General features: G+C 46.9%; 1 pseudogene; it reads left to right on the top strand.

Moving 5' to 3' along the window:
• The first annotated feature begins 8,265 nt into the window (after nt 1–8,265).
• Nucleotides 8,266–12,720, top strand: LOC110532131 (annotated as a pseudogene).
• Nucleotides 12,721–17,568: the final 4,848 nt, after the last annotated feature.

The following is a 17,568-nucleotide window of genomic DNA, read 5'->3' as shown; positions in this document are numbered from 1 at the left end:
TGGAAGCAAGGATCAATAACATTTTAATTGGAACTTAAGCTTTTTAGGTGCAGTGTTCACACCTGCCTACTTGAGCTGGGCGATGTGGAGAAAGATCCTTTAATTTGCCTGAATTATAAATACGATTACATGAATCAGCTTTTTTTTGTTTAAATGATCCTTTAAAGTACTACTACTAGTTTGATGGTTGTAGCCATCAATTGCCCCATTAACAACCACCCATATTAGCAAAGAAGGTGTGGTGGTACACACAGAAGTGCATCTGCACTGGGGGCTAGCACAATGACTTGGATTATTTGGGCAAGGACGTGTACCACAACACCTTCTTTGAGATGCTGGGCTCCTGGTCCTTCGGAGACTACTTTAAGGTAAACCAGGCAGACCAACCAACCGCCTGTTAGATAGTGTTGTCATCTGACCTGTTATGATGTCAATGTGGATGCGTGTTAGAAAGATGAATTGCTTTCTCTCATTTCCTTTCCTGCTGACTCCTCTCCCTGCAGCACCTTGCCTGTACCATGGCCCTGGAGTTGCTGACTAAGGAGTTTGGGATTCCCATCGAGTGCTTGTATGTCACCTACTTCGGGGGTCACGAAGAAGCTGGGCTGGAGCCATATCTGTAGTGTAAACAGATCTGGCTGGACCTCTGGTGAGTGAGTTTCACGAGTAGGAAATTCTGGTCAGAACTAATAGGGCTATTAGGTATCAAAATCTACCTGAATGACAGAAATATCCTGACCCGTTTCTACTCTTGTTAATGTGGTTAGTAACACTATGTGTTGGTTGATAAGTCTCTCAGGTAGAGGTCAACCGATTAATTGGCTTGGTTGGATGCGTGCTGTGTTAAGAAGCAGTGTGGCTTGGTTGGGTTGTGTTTTGGAGGACGCGTGGCTTTCGACCTTCGTCTCTCCCGAACCCGTACGGGAGTTGTAGCGATGAGACAAGATAGTAACTACTAACAATTGGATACCACGAAATTGGGGAGGAAAAGGGGTAAAATAAAAATATAAAAAATAAAAAATAAAAAAAATAAGAATTTCATGTTAGTAGGCAATTTTAACTAGGGAAATGGTCACTTCTCTTGTGTTCAGTGTCATGTATTGTCATGTTGTGTCTTGTTTCTGTCCTTTCCTTTCACCCTGTCTCCCTCTGCTGGTCGTACTAGGTTACCGTTTCTGTCCCTCTTTCCCCCAGCTGTTCCTTGTCTTCTCTGACTACCTCATTCACCCCTTTTCCCACCTGTTCCCTTTTTCCCTCTGATTAGGTCCCTATATCTCTCTCTGTTTTTGTTCCTGTCCTTGTCGGATTCTTGTTTGTTGTGTTTCATGCCTGAACCAGACTATCGTCATGTTTGCTGTAACCTTGTCCTGTCCTGTCGGAATCTGCCGGTCTATCTGAGCCTACCTATGTTTGGTTATTAAAGAAGCTCTGTTTAAGTTAATTCGCTTTTGGGTCCTCATTCACGCACCGTAACAGAAGAATCCGACCAAGAATGGACCCAGCGACTTCGGATCCTCTCCACTCAGCCGTCGAGATCCAGGGGGCGATGCTAGGCAGACACGAGCAGGAATTGTCTGCTGCTCGACATGCCGTTGAGACCCTGGCCACCCAAGTCTCCAACCTCACAGAACAGGTTCACCATCTCCGCCTCGATCCACCGGCCACTTCCAGGGCTTTCGAATCTCCGGAGCCCAGAATCAATAACCCGCCGTGTTACTCTGGGGAGCCCACTGAATGCCGCTCGTTCCTCACCCAGTGTGATATTGTGTTTTCTCTCCAGCCCAACACTTACGCCAGGAGCACTGCTCGTGTCGCCTACGTCATATCTCTCCTTACTGGACGGGCTCGTGAGTGGGGCACGGCAATCTGGGAGGCAAGGGCTGAGTGTACTAACCAGTATCAGGACTTTAAGGAGGAGATGATACGGGTTTTTGATCGATCTGTTTTTGGGGAGGAGGCTTCCAGGGCCCTGTCTTCCCTATGTCAAGGTAATCGATCCATAACAGACTACTCTATTGAGTTTCGCACTCTTGCTGCCTCCAGTGGCTGGAACGAGCCGGCTTTGCTCGCTCGTTTTCTGGAGGGTCTCCGCGCAGAGGTAAAGGATGAGATTCTCTCCCGGGAGGTTCCTTCCAGCGTGGATTCCTTGATTGAACTCGCTATTCGCATTGAGCGACGGGTTGATCTTCGTCACCGAGCTCGTGGAAAGGAGCTCGCGTTCTCCGTTGCCCCCCTCTCCGCATCACTACCATCTTCCTCTGCCGGCTCGGGAGCTGAGCCTATGCAGCTGGGAGGTATCCGCATCTCGACTAAGGAGAGGGAACGGAGAATCACCAACCGCCTCTGTCTCTATTGCGGTTCTGCTGGTCATTTTGTCACTTCATGTCCAGTAAAAGCCAGAGCTCATCAGTAAGCGGAGGGCTACTGGTGAGCGCTACTACTCCTGTCTCTCCTTCAAGATCCTGCACTACCTTGTCGGTCCATCTACGCTGGACTGGTTCGTCAGCTTCCTGCAGTGCCTTAATAGACTCTGGGGCGGAGGGCTGTTTTATGGACGAGACCTGGGCTCGGGAACATGACATTCCTCTCAGACAGTTAAGGGAGTCCACGGCCTTGTTCGCCCTGGATGGTAGTCCTCTCCCCAGGATTCAGCGTGAGACGCTACCTTTAACCCTCACTGTTTCTGGTAATCATAGCGAAACCATTTCTTTTTTAATTTTTCGTTCACCTTTTACACCTGTTGTTTTGGGCCATCCCTGGCTAGTTTGTCATAATCCTTCCATTAATTGGTCTAGTAATTCTATCCTCTCCTGGAACGTCTCTTGTCATGTGAAATGTTTAATGTCTGCTATCCCTCCTGTTTCCTCTGTCTCTTCTTCACAGGAGGAGCCTGGTGATTTGACAGGGGTGCCGGAGGAATATCACGATCTGCGCACGGTGTTCAGTCGGTCCAGGGCCACCTCTCTTCCTCCACACCGGTCGTATGATTGTAGTATTGGTCTCCTTCCGGGAACCACTCCCCCCCGGGGTAGACTATACTCTCTGTCGGCTCCCGAACGTAAGGCTCTCGAAGATTATTTGTCTGTAGCTCTTGCCGCCGGTACCATAGTCCCCTCCTCCTCTCCCGCCGGAGCGGGGTTCTTTTTTGTTAAGAAGAAGGACGGGTCCCTGCGCCCCTGCATAGATTATCGAGGGCTGAATGACATAACAGTGAAGAATCGTTATCCGCTTCCTCTTATGTCTTCAGCCTTCGAGATCCTGCAGGGAGCCAGGTTTTTCACTAAGTTGGACCTTCGTAACGCTTACCATCTCGTGCGCATCAGGGAGGGGGACGAGTGGAAGACGGCGTTTAACACTCCGTTAGGGCACTTTGAATACCGGGTTCTTCCTTTCGGCCTCGCTAACGCTCCAGCTGTCTTTCAGGCATTAGTCAATGATGTCCTGAGAGACATGCTGAACATCTTTGTTTTCGTTTACCTTGACGACATCCTGATTTTTTCACCGTCACTCCAGATTCATGTTCAGCACGTTCGACGTGTCCTCCAGCGCCTTTTAGAGAATTGTCTTTTTGTGAAGGCTGAGAAGTGCTCTTTTCATGCCTCCTCCGTCACATTTCTCGGTTCTGTTATTTCCGCTGAAGGCATTAAGATGGATCCCGCTAAGGTCCAAGCTGTCATTGATTGGCCCGCCCCTAAGTCACGCGTCGAGCTGCAGCGCTTTCTCGGCTTCGCGAACTTCTATCGTCGTTTCATCCGTAATTTCGGTCAGGTGGCAGCTCCTCTCACAGCCCTTACTTCTGTCAAGACGTGCTTTAAGTGGTCCGTTTCCGCCCAGGGAGCTTTTGATCTCCTCAAGAATCGTTTTACATCCGCTCCTATCCTTGTTACACCTGACGTCTCTAGACAGTTCGTTGTCGAGGTTGACGCGTCAGAGGTGGGCGTGGGAGCCATTCTTTCTCAGCGCTCCCTCTCTGACGACAAGGTCCACCCATGCGCGTATTTTTCTCATCGCCTGTCGCCGTCGGAACGTAACTATGATGTGGGAAACCGCGAACTGCTCGCCATCCGGTTAGCCCTAGGCGAATGGCGACAGTGGTTGGAGGGGGCGACCGTTCCTTTTGTCGTTTGGACTGACCATAGGAACCTTGAGTACATCCGTTCTGCCAAACGACTTAATGCGCGTCAGGCGCGTTGGGCGCTGTTTTTCGCTCGTTTCGAGTTCGTGATTTCTTATCGTCCGGGCTCTAAGAACACCAAGCCTGATGCTTTATCTCGTCTCTTCAGTTCTTCAGTAGCCTCCACTGACCCCGAGGGGATTCTCCCTGAGGGGCGTGTTGTCGGGTTGACTGTCTGGGGAATTGAGAGGCAGGTAAAGCAAGCGCTCACTCACACTCCGTCGCCGCGCGCTTGTCCTAGGAACCTTCTTTTCGTTCCCGTTCCTACTCGTCTGGCCGTTCTTCAGTGGGCTCACTCTGCCAAGTTAGCCGGCCACCCTGGCGTTCGGGGTACGCTTGCTTCCATTCGCCAGCGTTTTTGGTGGCCCACCCGGGAGCATGACACGCGTCGTTTCGTGGCTGCTTGTTCGGTCTGCGCGCAGACTAAGTCCGGTAACTCCCCTCCTGCCGGCCGTCTCAGGCCGCTTCCCATTCCCTCTCGACCGTGGTCTCACATCGCCTTAGATTTTGTCACCGGACTGCCTTCGTCAGCGGGGAAGACTGTTATTCTTACGGTTGTCGATAGGTTCTCTAAGGCGGCTCATTTCATTCCCCTTGCTAAGCTTCCTTCTGCTAAAGAGACGGCACAAATCATCATCGAGAATGTTTTCAGAATTCATGGCCTTCCGTCAGACGTCGTTTCGGACAGAGGTCCGCAATTCACGTCTCAATTTTGGAGGGAGTTTTGCCGTTTGATTGGGGCTTCCGTCAGTCTCTCTTCCGGCTTTCACCCCCAGTCTAACGGTCAAGCAGAACGGGCCAATCAGACTATTGGTCGCATCTTACGCAGTCTTTCTTTTCGCAACCCTGCGTCTTGGTCAGAACAGCTCCCCTGGGCAGAGTACGCCCACAACTCGCTTCCTTCGTCTGCAATCGGGCTATCTCCTTTTCAGAGTAGCCTCGGGTACCAGCCTCCGCTGTTCTCATCTCAGTTCGCCGAGTCCAGCGTCCCCTCCGCTCAGGCTTTTGTCCAACGTTGCGAGCGCACCTGGAAGAGGGTCAGGTCTGCACTTTGCCGTTATAGGACGCAGACTGTGAGGGCTGCTAATAAGCGTAGAACTAAGAGTCCTAGATATTGTCGCGGTCAGAGAGTTTGGCTCTCCACTCAGAACCTTCCCCTTAAGACGGCTTCTCGCAAGTTGACCCCGCGGTTCATTGGTCCGTTCCGTATTTCTCGGGTCATTAATCCTGTCGCAGTTCGACTTCTTCTTCCGCGATACCTTCGTCGCGTCCACCCGGTCTTCCATGTCTCCTGTATCAAGCCCGTTCTTCGCGCCCCCGCTCGTCTCCCCCCCCCCCCCCCCCATCCTTGTCGAGGGCGCACCCATCTACAGGGTCCGTAGGATTTTGGACATGCGTCCTCGGGGCCGTGGTCACCAGTACCTCGTAGATTGGGAGGGGTACGGTCCTGAGGAGAGGAGTTGGGTTCCCTCTCGGGACGTGCTGGACCGTGCGCTGATCGAGGATTTCCTCCGTTGCCGCCAGGTTTCCTCCTCGAGTGCGCCAGGAGGCGCTCGGTGAGTGGGGGGGTACTGTCATGTATTGTCATGTTGTGTCTTGTTTCTGTCCTTTCCTTTCACCCTGTCTCCCTCTGCTGGTCGTACTAGGTTACCGTTTCTGTCCCTCTTTCCCCCAGCTGTTCCTTGTCTTCTCTGACTACCTCATTCACCCCTTTTCCCACCTGTTCCCTTTTTCCCTCTGATTAGGTCCCTATATCTCTCTCTGTTTTTGTTCCTGTCCTTGTCGGATTCTTGTTTGTTGTGTTTCATGCCTGAACCAGACTATCGTCATGTTTGCTGTAACCTTGTCCTGTCCTGTCGGAATCTGCCGGTCCATCTGAGCCTACCTATGTTTGGTTATTAAAGAAGCTCTGTTTAAGTTAATTCGCTTTTGGGTCCTCATTCACGCACCGTAACAGTTCAGTGCAAGCAGAGTCAGGGTATATGCAGCAGTTTGGGCCACTTGGCTCGTTGCGAACTGTGTGAAGCTCATTTCTTCCTAATGACCGTAATTAATTTGCCAGAATTTTACATAATTATGACATAACATTGAAGGCTGTGCAATGTAACATCAATATTTAGACCCCTTAGATAAAATATGGAACAGTTCTGTATTTCACTGAAAGAATAAACATTTTGTTTTTGAAATTATAGTTTCCGGATTTGACCATATTAATGACCTAAGGCTCGTATTTCTGTGTGTTTATTATAATTAACTATATGATTTGATATTTGATAGAGCAGTCTGACTGAGCGGTGGAAGGCAGCAGCAGGCTCGTAAGCATTAATTCAAACGGCACTTTCCTGCATTTGCCAGCAGCTCTTAGCAATACATGAAGCACAGCGCTGTTTATGACTTCAAGCCTATCAACTCCCGAGATTAGGCTGGCAATACTAAAGTGCCTTTAAGATCATCCAATAGTCAAGGTATATGAAATACAAATGGTATAGAGAGAAATAGTCCTATAATTCCTATAATAACTACAACCTAAAACTTCTTAACTGGGAATATTGAAGACTCATGTTAAAAGGAACCACCAGCTTTCATATGTTCTGAGCAAGGCACTTAAACGTTAGCTTTTTTACGTGGCACATATTGCACCTTTACTTTCTTCTCCAACACTGTCTTTTTGCATTATTTAAACCAAATTGATCATGTTTCATTATTTATTGGAGACTAAATTGATTTTATTTATGTGTTATATTAAGTTCAAATAAAAGTGTTCATTGTTCATTCAGTATTGTTGTAATTGTCATTATTACAAATAAATATCTAAAAATTGGCTGAATAACCGGTATCAGATTTTTTGGCCCTCCAATAATCGGTATCGGTATCGGCATTAAAAAAAAAATCATAATCGGTCGACCTCTACTCTTCAAATCTGAAGACGGCACTCTACTGGTTACAAAAACAGTCATTCCCTCCTTTGGGTCTCACCTGTTTTACCTGTGTGTCCCCTCTGGGTGACAGGCTCGCATTCTGCCAGGCAGCATGAAGGATAACTTCTGGGAGATGGGGACACAGGTCCTTGTGGGCCCTGCAGTGAGATTCACTTTGACCGTATCGGGGGGAGAGATGCTACCTGCCTGGTCAATATGGACGACACCAACGTGCAGGAGATCTGGAACCTGGTGTTCACCCAGTTCAACAGGTAAAACATGGAAAATAAGTGGCTTGCAATAAGCTGTCTTATGTGTAATAAACGTATGCACACATGGTGCCCTACTCCTGTTCAGGTTCATACAGTTCAAGTCCCGCCTTTCCTTCCAGTTCTCTGCTGCCTGTGACTGGAACGAATTGCAAAAATCGCTGAAGTTGGAGACTTTTATCTCCCTCACCAACTTCAAACATCTGCTATCTGAGCAGCTAACCGATCGCTGCAGCTGTACATAGTCTATCGGTAAATAGCCCACCCAATTTTACCTACCTCATCCCCATACTGTTTATATTTATTTACTTTTCTGCTCTTTTGCACACCAATATCTCTACCTGTACATGACCATCTGATCATTTATCACTCCAGTGTTAATCTGCAAAATTGTAATTATTCGCCTACCTCCTCATGCCTTTTGCACACAATGTATATAGACTCTCTTTTTTTTCCTACTGTGTTATTGACTTGTTAATTGTTTACTCCATGTGTAACTCTGTGTTGTCTGTTCACACTGCTTTGCTTTATCTTGGCCAGGTCGCAGTTGCAAATGAGAACTTGTTCTCAACTAGCCTACCTGGTTAAATAAAGGTGAAATAAAATAAAATAAACATATGCAGATGCCCACATAGTCACATACAAGCATTATGATGTCACTGAACCTGTTTCCCCCTCCTCACCAGGGAGTCTGAGACAGAGCTGAATCCCCTGCCTATGAAGTGTTGATACAGGCATGGGTCTGGAGCGTCTGGTCCAACTATGACACAGACCTGTTCATCCCCTACTTCCAGGCCATCCAGAAGGCAAGCACCACTGCCAGTCATTATTTATTGAATCGTGTGTTCTCTGCCCTCTGAATGACCTTGCTGACTGTACCACTGTGTTTGTTCCAAACAGGGCACAGGAGCCAGGGACTACACAGGAACGGTTGGTGCTGAAGACGTAAATGGCATTGACATGGCCTACTGTGTCCTGGCTGACCACGCCCACACCATCACCATCGCCCTCTCTGATGAGGGCAGGCCAGACAACACAGGGAGAGGGTGCCCTTTTAACTGTCTGGCTGTCTTTGATCTATGCTCGTCTGAACATCAGTCTGTTAATGTGGACATGTTAACCCTCTCGCACTGTTTGTGTGCAGTTGTGTTGCTCTCACGAGAAGCTGGGTGCTCAGAGAGGCTTCTTTGCCACCTTAGTTGATGTGGTGGTAGAGTCCCTAGTATGAAATCTCATCCCACTCCTACTCTTCATGTTATTAACTATCTTTATCTCTCTCTCCCTCTTAGTCATCCTCCCTTACCTGTCTTCCTCTGCTGTCCCCTCTCTCCAAGGTGATGACTTCCCTGAGCTGAAGAAGGACCATGACATGGTGAAGGATATCGTCAATGAGGAGGAGGAGCAGTTCCTCAAGACACTCAGCAGGGGGCGAAAGATCCTGGACAGAAAGATCCAGAGTCTTGGAGAGAGCAAGGCCATCCCTGGTACTGAAGGGCCACATTAGAATATGGGATCAATTAGAAACATTTAAGTTGTTGTCAAAACAGAATGTTTCTGAACTCGTTTCTCTCCTCTTTCTCTCCCTGTGTAGGTGACACAGCCTGGTTGCTGTACAACACATAAGGTTTCCCCAGTGGATCTCACTGCCCTCTTTGCTGAGGAGAGGGGGATGAAGGTGGACGTTACAGAGGGGGATGTTGGAGAAATGGTGACCAGTAGAAAAGATAGAGCCTTGGATTGGCATGGGAGTTTATGTGAATATCTGCATTTGCCTGTCTTGAGTACTGATTTGCGGATGTACAAAGACAGGAATGCTTTCCTCTCTGTCAACATTTCTCAGTCAGCATTGCACTATTAAGTGAGAAGTGCCTTGCTCTGCTGATTAGCTAAATCAGTATTTACAAGTACATTACAGATCCATCACATTGCAGTGGTAATTCATACTGAAAGGCTCCTTTCCACATAGGAGTGAAGGTCAAAATCACTTCAATAAAGCCAAATGATATCAGTGCTAAACATGCAAGTTGGCTTTCTATCTAAAGAATGAGTATGATGCTTCAGCATAATGAATGACTGATCCAGCATTAGAGTAAAGTTAGTTGCAGGTTTTTTGCAATGGAAATAGATCTGAGATTGGGGATTTGGGCTAAGGCTTTCTCCTCATGTCCCAGGGAAGGGCTCTGGGGAAGAGGACCACATCATGCTGGACATCTATGCCACCGAGGACGTATGCAATCAGGGCATCGCTGCTACTGACGACTCACCCAAGTACAGCTACAGTGCTGACGACTCACCCAAGTACAGCTACAGTGCTGACGACTCACCCAAGTACAGCTACAGTGCTGACGACTCACCCAAGTACAGCTACAGTGCTGACGACTCACCCAAGTACAGCTACAGTGCTGATGACAGCGGCAAATATGGACAGAAACAAAATCAACTCAATTTCATTCACCAACTCAAAGATGGTTTGCTTGATATTTATTCAAATCAGTTTCTTGCTTGTGTCAGTGTTTTAATCTCTTTATATGTTTCTGTGGTTGTCCCACAGTTTGAGCAGGCTGTGGGGACAGTGCTGGCTCTGAGAAGGGAGCGTGCCGTCGTGGATGAGGTAACGACAGGGCAGGAGTGTGGGGTTCTGCTGGACCATACCTCCTTCTATGCTGAGCAGGGAGGACAGAGCTTTAACGGGGGCTACATGCTGAGGAAGGACGACTCTGGAGATGACGTAAGGACAGGACAATCAAACTATGGCCGTAATTGTATAAAAAAGCATATCAAACCTTTGAAACAATGTAAGGTCAAGCCACAGTGAGGAGAGGTCCATATCACACCACATTTTACTCCCTTCCTCAGAGGATGGAGTTCACAGTGAAGAACACTCAGGTTCATGGTGGATATGTGCTGCTTGTAGGAACGGTTTGTGGCACTCTGGAGGTGGGCGACTGTGTCATCCTGCACGTGTACGAGGTAATACATCACTCAGAGGTACATTTTAGGACTCAGTTTTGAGATATTTTCTCAACTGACTTGGTATTGAAAGAAATTCATTACATGTCTCTTTTGTCCACCCTCCACCGCCTCTCTCCCAGGCCCGTCATGAGTAACCACACTGCCACCCACATCCTGAACTTTACCCTGCGGGGGGTCCTGGGAGAGGCTGACCAGCGTGGCTCCCTGGTGGCTCCTGACCGCCTGCACTTTGACTTCACCGCCAAGGGTGCTCTGTGCACAGGAGCGGTGCGACGCACAGAGAAGATTGATTCATGACGCAAAGGTGAGAGGTCATAGGCCACTGAAAGTATGAGTAGGGAGGGGTATGTTGTTTTCTGTTTGATCAAGTTTGTATTTACACAGATCTATGGTTTCAGGTGTTATTGATCTCAGGCCTTTTGTCTATTGTTTAATTTTTGCATTCCTGGGCTGCTTTGCTTCTTCTTTGGCAAACAACACCATTGCGCCTTAACATTCCGCCTATCTCCCTATAACTGTTATACAATATGTCACCCCAAGGCGCCTGTCATTATTTTCTCCTCCTCACAGAATGCAATGTTTTCAAGCACGTATTACCAAGTCACTGTGTTGTTGCAGTCTCTGGGCATAGCGGTGATCTCCCAGTGGGAGAAAGATGATATGAGGGAGGCTTTGAAGGGACTGAAGAAGACCATGGATGACCTGGACTGTTCCAACAAGGCTGATGTCCAGAAGAGGATGAGAGAGCGCGGGGGGGCAGGTCTAGGCTAAGAGGGGTTGATAGAGGTTTTATGACTGTGTGAAGGGATTAGTACATGTCAGAAAATTGATTGCAGGGCCATTCTATAAGTATTGTTTTTCATGGTTGAGCTGGTATTTCATTGCTATGTGCTCTCCTCCCCCAGGTTCTTGAAAAGACCAAGGAGATGATTGACAGCAGTCCTAACCAGCTGCTGGTAGTCATGGAGATGGAAAATGGAGTCTCTGCCAAGGTAACAATAGCATCCTTTCTAAGGCATCCCAAAAACTACAATACCACAACACAGCACCAAGATCCATCAATTCTAATCAGGAGTGTAATTCTAACCTGGTGTTTGTCTGCATCTCTCTGTCCCAGGCTCTGAATGAGTCTCTGAAGCTGCTGAAGACTCAGTCCCCCCAGACTGCTGCTATGCTCTTCACAGTAGACAACGAAGCTGAAAATATCATCTGTTTATGCCAGGTTCCCCAGGTAAGCCATGCATCTAACCTACATGTGTATTTGCATCCATTCACACCATAATTCACAGATGAGCTCCTTATTTGTGCTTAATGCAATAACTTGCATATTTTGTTGGGACAGTATCTTATCTGTTCACTCTCTCCTCTACCAGGATGTTGCCAACCGAGGTCTGAAGGCCAATGAGGGTGTGCAGGAGCTTAGCCCTCTGATGGATGGCAAGGGTGGTGGCAAGGATATATCTGCCCAGGGCACTGGCAGGAACACACACTGTATAGCAAAAACACCACAAATGGCCAACCAGTTTGCCTGTCTCAAACTGGGTGAAAACTAATATGGAGGAGACTGGGGTGTGGTGAAGGATTGTAGGGAAAACCCTTACCACCCCCACTGGAATGTTCCAGCTCTGTTCTCTGTGACTCTGGACATTCCAGGTAGGAAATTGTAAAGGAACATTCACCCATCTAATGGTTAGAAAGGGAAGAAGATGCACGAGCCCTCTGTCTCTTTCTCTGAAAGGGAGATGCACCTGCTATTTAAGGAGGGTATCAAGGTTTGAGCCGATGCACAATTCTGATGGATCCTTCAATGGTCTGTGTGCTCAAAGGAGGCTAATCACTTTGATTGGGAAACTGAATGATGATCGGTGTATGCGAGATGCTAACCCAACAGCCTCCTACCTGATCTGTCCTCTAGTAGTCAAAGCCCAACAACTATCCTCTTAAACCATCCCTTTTAAACTAATGATGGAAATACTCAATGGTAAACTGCTTCTGTTCATTGCCTGTTCCTCTCTATTCCAGTGGTCTCTCCATGTCATTGTGTTTGTGTCTCACTTCCCTGCCCTGACTGTGGGGAGATTGTAATGTAGATTGACACCTACTACAGTAGCCATGAAAGGCAGAAGCAACCTTAGCATCTGTCAGTGCCGCTAGCTTTGACAGTCTTGTTGTCTCTTTCATATGTAGCGTCCAATAAATAATTGGCAATTAATTAAATGGATGACATGACATTGTCAAATCTGTGAAATGCATTTTATTGCCACTTCCTAGGAATGCATTGGGATTAGTCCATGTCTGATGCATTCCATGTTGTGGAATGAAAACACTGGTAACGCTTGATTTCTGTTGCATTCTTTCCACGAATACTAGTAGTTAGATCTCTCTTCTCCTGTAGTTTATGGGCAATGGTACGGTAAGATGACCTGTTTGACTGGTCAGTCAGATGCTAGGTAAAGATGTCAAGCTTTAGTACAGGGCAGATGTTGTCGCTGCTCCTACTACCCCACTTAAGAAAAGATCCAGAAAGCCACATTTGTTTCATTTTGTTTTTATTTTACAATAGCATATGATAAAAACAGTCCATCATATAGATCGAGTTTTAAAATAGAGATGGAGTACTGACTGACCCAATGATAGTCATAACACCAATGAGGATACTATTGGTAATAGTAGTAATACGATAGTAACACTATGTACACTGTTGTCGGTGAATCCTGTTGTTGTGCACAAGAGAACTCTAATGAAGAGCTGGAGATGCAGACCACCAAAACAATGCAACAGAATAGATACAGTATGTGTCTTAAGAAACCATGTAGGTAACGCTACAAACCAGAACCAATAAACTCAAAATACATTAAAAAACGATCCATTATCCAACGATACACTCGGGGACAGCAGAGTGGAAAGGGATCTCACCTTTCACACAGTCAATTTCCCCAGAAGGTACACTGCAATTGAACAACATAATAGGGGAAATACTGTGTCCTTACTATGTGAAAACAAAATGATGCAAGTTGAGCTAGGATGTGGCGTTAAGCATTAGTGGGCTAGCTTTATTGATACATTACATATGGGCCTTATATACTGTTGAATAAACATTTATAGAGTTAGAAAAGTGATAGGAAGTAATGGAATGAAAGATATAGAAGTCATTAGAACAATGTTAATTATGTTTGATACTCTTTGGTGAAGTATTGTACATTCTATTTCTGGCACGGACAGCACCACCCAGAAAAGTGGTGGGAATATTTAGACTTTCCATGTGAAACAGGGTGGAGTTGTGTTTTAAGCACTAGATACATCGCCATTGGCTGTCATCTTGGAACACGTTAGCTCACCGACAACGGCAAAACACAGATTGAGCACAGCAAATTCATTCAGCCATTGTCATATCACCCAAAACTAGTCGTCACAGATAGAGTTCATGTCAAGGTAATGTGTTCTGTATAAAAAGTAACATAAAGAAAGCCTTTCTACGTGGCTCCTAGAGAAAGGCAGAGTGAAACGTATGTGTGTGGGTCCAGAAGGCACAGCTCTCAGCCAAGCCGAGACCAGGGGGTGTGTATAATGTACGGTAATGTGTGTGGGTCCAGCTCTCAGCCAAGCCGAGACCAGGGGGTGTGTATAATGTACGGTAATGTGTGTGGGTCCAGCTCTCAGCCAAGCCGAGACCAGGGGGTGTGTATAATGTACGGTGTGTGTGTGGGTCCAGAAGGCACAGCTCTCAGCCAAGCCGAGACCAGGGGGTGTGTATAATGTACGTGTGTGTGTGGGTCCAGAAGGCACAGCTCTCAGCCAAGCCGAGACCAGGGGGTGTGTATAATGTACGGTGTGTGTGTGGGTCCAGCTCTCAGCCAAGCCGAGACCAGGGGGTGTGTATAATGTACGGTGTGTGTGTGGGTCCAGCTCTCAGCCAAGCCGAGACCAGGGGGTGTGTATAATGTACGGTGTGTGTGTGGGTCCAGAAGGCACAGCTCTCAGCCAAGCCGAGACCAGGGGGTGTGTATAATGTACGGTAATGTGTGTGGGTCCAGCTCTCAGCCAAGCCGAGACCAGGGGGTGTGTATAATGTACGGTAATGTGTGTGGGTCCAGCTCTCAGCCAAGCCGAGACCAGGGGGTGTGTATAATGTACGGTAATGTGTGTGGGTCCAGCTCTCAGCCAAGCCGAGACCAGGGGGGGTGTATAATGTACGGTGTGTGTGTGTGGGTCCAGCTCTCAGCCAAGCCGAGACCAGGGAGTGTGTATAATGTACGGTAATGTGTGTGGGTCCAGCTCTCAGCCAAGCCGAGACCAGGGGGTGTGTATAATGTACGGTAATGTGTGGTCTAAATCAGGGAAAAGAAGCCATTTGAATCCCTCAGAATGTGCATGTGTAAGAGACATGACTAACAAACAGTAAGATTTGAATAGCACATGCAGGTATTTATAGTAGGTGTGTGAATGTGCATGACTACCAACACTTAAGATAGCACTGTACTGTAGCTGAGGTTTATGGTGCACTACAGGAAAGGTACTGTATGTCCAACAATGGGAAAAGGCACGCAAGCATGGACGTGTGTGTTGTCACATGGCTGTAAATACAGTGCCTTGCGAAAGTATTCGGCCCCCTTGAACTTTGCGACCTTTTGCCACATTTCAGGCTTCAAACATAAAGATATAAAACTGTATTTTTTTGTGAAGAATCAACAACAAGTGGGACACAATCATGAAGTGGAACGACATTTATTGGATATTTCAAACTTTTTTAACAAATCAAAAACTGAATAATTGGGCGTGCAAAATTATTCAGCCCCCTTAGGTTAATACTTTGTAGCGCCATCTTTTGCTGCGATTACAGCTGTAAGTCGCTTGGGGTATGTCTCTATCAGTTTTGCACATCGAGAGACTGAATTTTTTTCCCATTCCTCCTTGCAAAACAGCTCGAGCTCAGTGAGGTTGGATGGAGAGCATTTGTGAACAGCAGTTTTCAGTTCTTTCCACAGATTCTCGATTGGATTCAGGTCTGGACTTTGACTTGGCCATTCTAACACCTGGATATGTTTATTTTTGAAGCATTCCATTGTAGATTTTGCTTTATGTTTTGGATCATTGTCTTGTTGGAAGACAAATCTCCGTCCCAGTCTCAGGTCTTTTGCAGACTCCATCAGGTTTTCTTCCAGAATGGTCCTGTATTTGGCTCCATCCATCTTCCCATCAATTTTAACCATCTTCCCTGTCCCTGCTGAAGAAAAGCAGGCCCAAACCATGATGCTGCCACCACCATGTTTGACAGTGGGGATGGTGTGTTCAGGGTGATGAGCTGTGTTGCTTTTACGCCAAACATAACGTTTTGCATTGTTGCCAAAAAGTTCAATTTTGGTTTCATCTGACCAGAGCACCTTCTTCCACAAGTTTGGTGTCTCTCCCAGGTGGCTTGTGGCAAACTTTAAACAACACTTTTTATGGATATCTTTAAGAAATGGTTTTCTTCTTGCCACTCTTCCATAAAGGCCAGATTTGTGCAATATACAACTGATTGTTGTCCTATGGACAGAGTCTCCCACCTCAGCTGTAGATCTCTGCAGTTCATCCAGAGTGATCATGGGCCTCTTGGCTGCATCTCTGATCAGTCTTCTCCTTGTATGAGCTGAAAGTTTAGAGGGACGGCCAGGTCTCGGTAGATTTGCAGTGGTCTGATACTCCTTCCATTTCAATATTATCGCTTGCACAGTGCTCCTTGGGATGTTTAAAGCTTGGGAAATCTTTTTGTATCCAAATCCGGCTTTAAACTTCTTCACAACAGTATCTCGGACCTGCCTGGTGTGTTCCTTGTTCTTCATGATGCTCTCTGCGCTTTTAACGGACCTCTGAGACTATCACAGTGCAGGTGCATTTATACGGAGACTTGATTACACACAGGTGGATTGTATTTATCATCATTAGTCATTTAGGTCAACATTGGATCATTCAGAGATCCTCACTGAACTTCTGGAGAGAGTTTGCTGCACTGAAAGTAAAGGGGCTGAATAATTTTTCACGCCCAATTTTTCAGTTTTTGATTTGTTAAAAAAGTTTGAAATATCCAATAAATGTCGTTCCACTTCATGATTGTGTCCCACTTGTTGTTGATTCTTCACAAAAAAATACAGTTTTATATCTTTATGTTTGAAGCCTGAAATGTGGCAAAAGGTCGCAGACTCAAGGGGGCCGAATACTTTCGCAAGGCACTGTAATTGATATGTGTCTTTGTTATGAGGGCTCTTCCTGAAAATCAAACTAAGAGAATCACATTTCTTTCTTCAGCTCTCGCTCACACACACACGCATGCACAACAATGGCTGGGATGGTCATGGAATTTTGGATGACGGCTATTGGTCAGCCAAATGACCACGGTCAACCGGCCGACCCATCTTCAGTCAGCTATTCTTTTTTTTTTCAGAGTTCCTAAACTCTTACTAGCAGTCGGTTTAGTTATGTTTAGCCATATTACTCTCAGCTATCAAGTGGTCATCATTAGACTCAGAAAGAGGCAGCCTTCAGTTTGTCCTATGCATGCATAATGTCTGGGCTTCAGAGTGATGCAGTATCCCTTAACAGGCAGAAGGAGGCAGCAGGCCATCTTAGTTAGGGCTCTTTTTACTCAGTCTTATTCTTAGTGGTATTATCTTGAATTTACCAAGAACATTGTGTGAACCCGTGTATGTGTGGGAGAGTGTGTATGCACCCGTGTATGTGTGGGAGAGTGTGTGTGTGTACCCGTGTATGTGTGGGAGAGTGTGTGTGTACCCGTGTATGTGTGGGAGAGTGTGTATGTACCCGTGTATGTGTGGGAGAGTGTGTGTGTACCCGTGTATGTGTGGGAGAGTGTGTGTGTACCCGTGTATGTGTGGGAGAGAGTGTGTGTACCCGTGTATGTGTGGGAGAGTGTGTGTGTACCCGTGTATGTGTGGGAGAGTGTGTGTGTACCCGTGTATGTGTGGGAGAGTGTGTGTGTACCCGTGTATGTGTGGGAGAGTGTGTGTGTACCCGTGTATGTGTGGGAGAGTGTGTGTGTACCCGTGTATGTGTGGGAGAGTGTGTGTGTACCCGTGTATGTGTGGGAGAGTGTGTGTGTACCCGTGTATGTGTGGGAGAGTGTGTGTGTACCCGTGTATGTGTGGGAGAGTGTGTGTGTACCCGTGTATGTGTGGGAGAGTGTGTGTGTACCTGTGTATGTGTGGGAGAGTGTGTATGTACCTTCAGAAAGTATTCA

The sequence above is a fragment of the Oncorhynchus mykiss genome, chromosome 1 (genome assembly GCF_013265735.2).
Source record: "Oncorhynchus mykiss isolate Arlee chromosome 1, USDA_OmykA_1.1, whole genome shotgun sequence".
In the NCBI taxonomy this organism is placed as follows: domain Eukaryota; kingdom Metazoa; phylum Chordata; class Actinopteri; order Salmoniformes; family Salmonidae; genus Oncorhynchus; species Oncorhynchus mykiss.
This window is presented reverse-complemented; position numbering and strand designations above follow the sequence as displayed.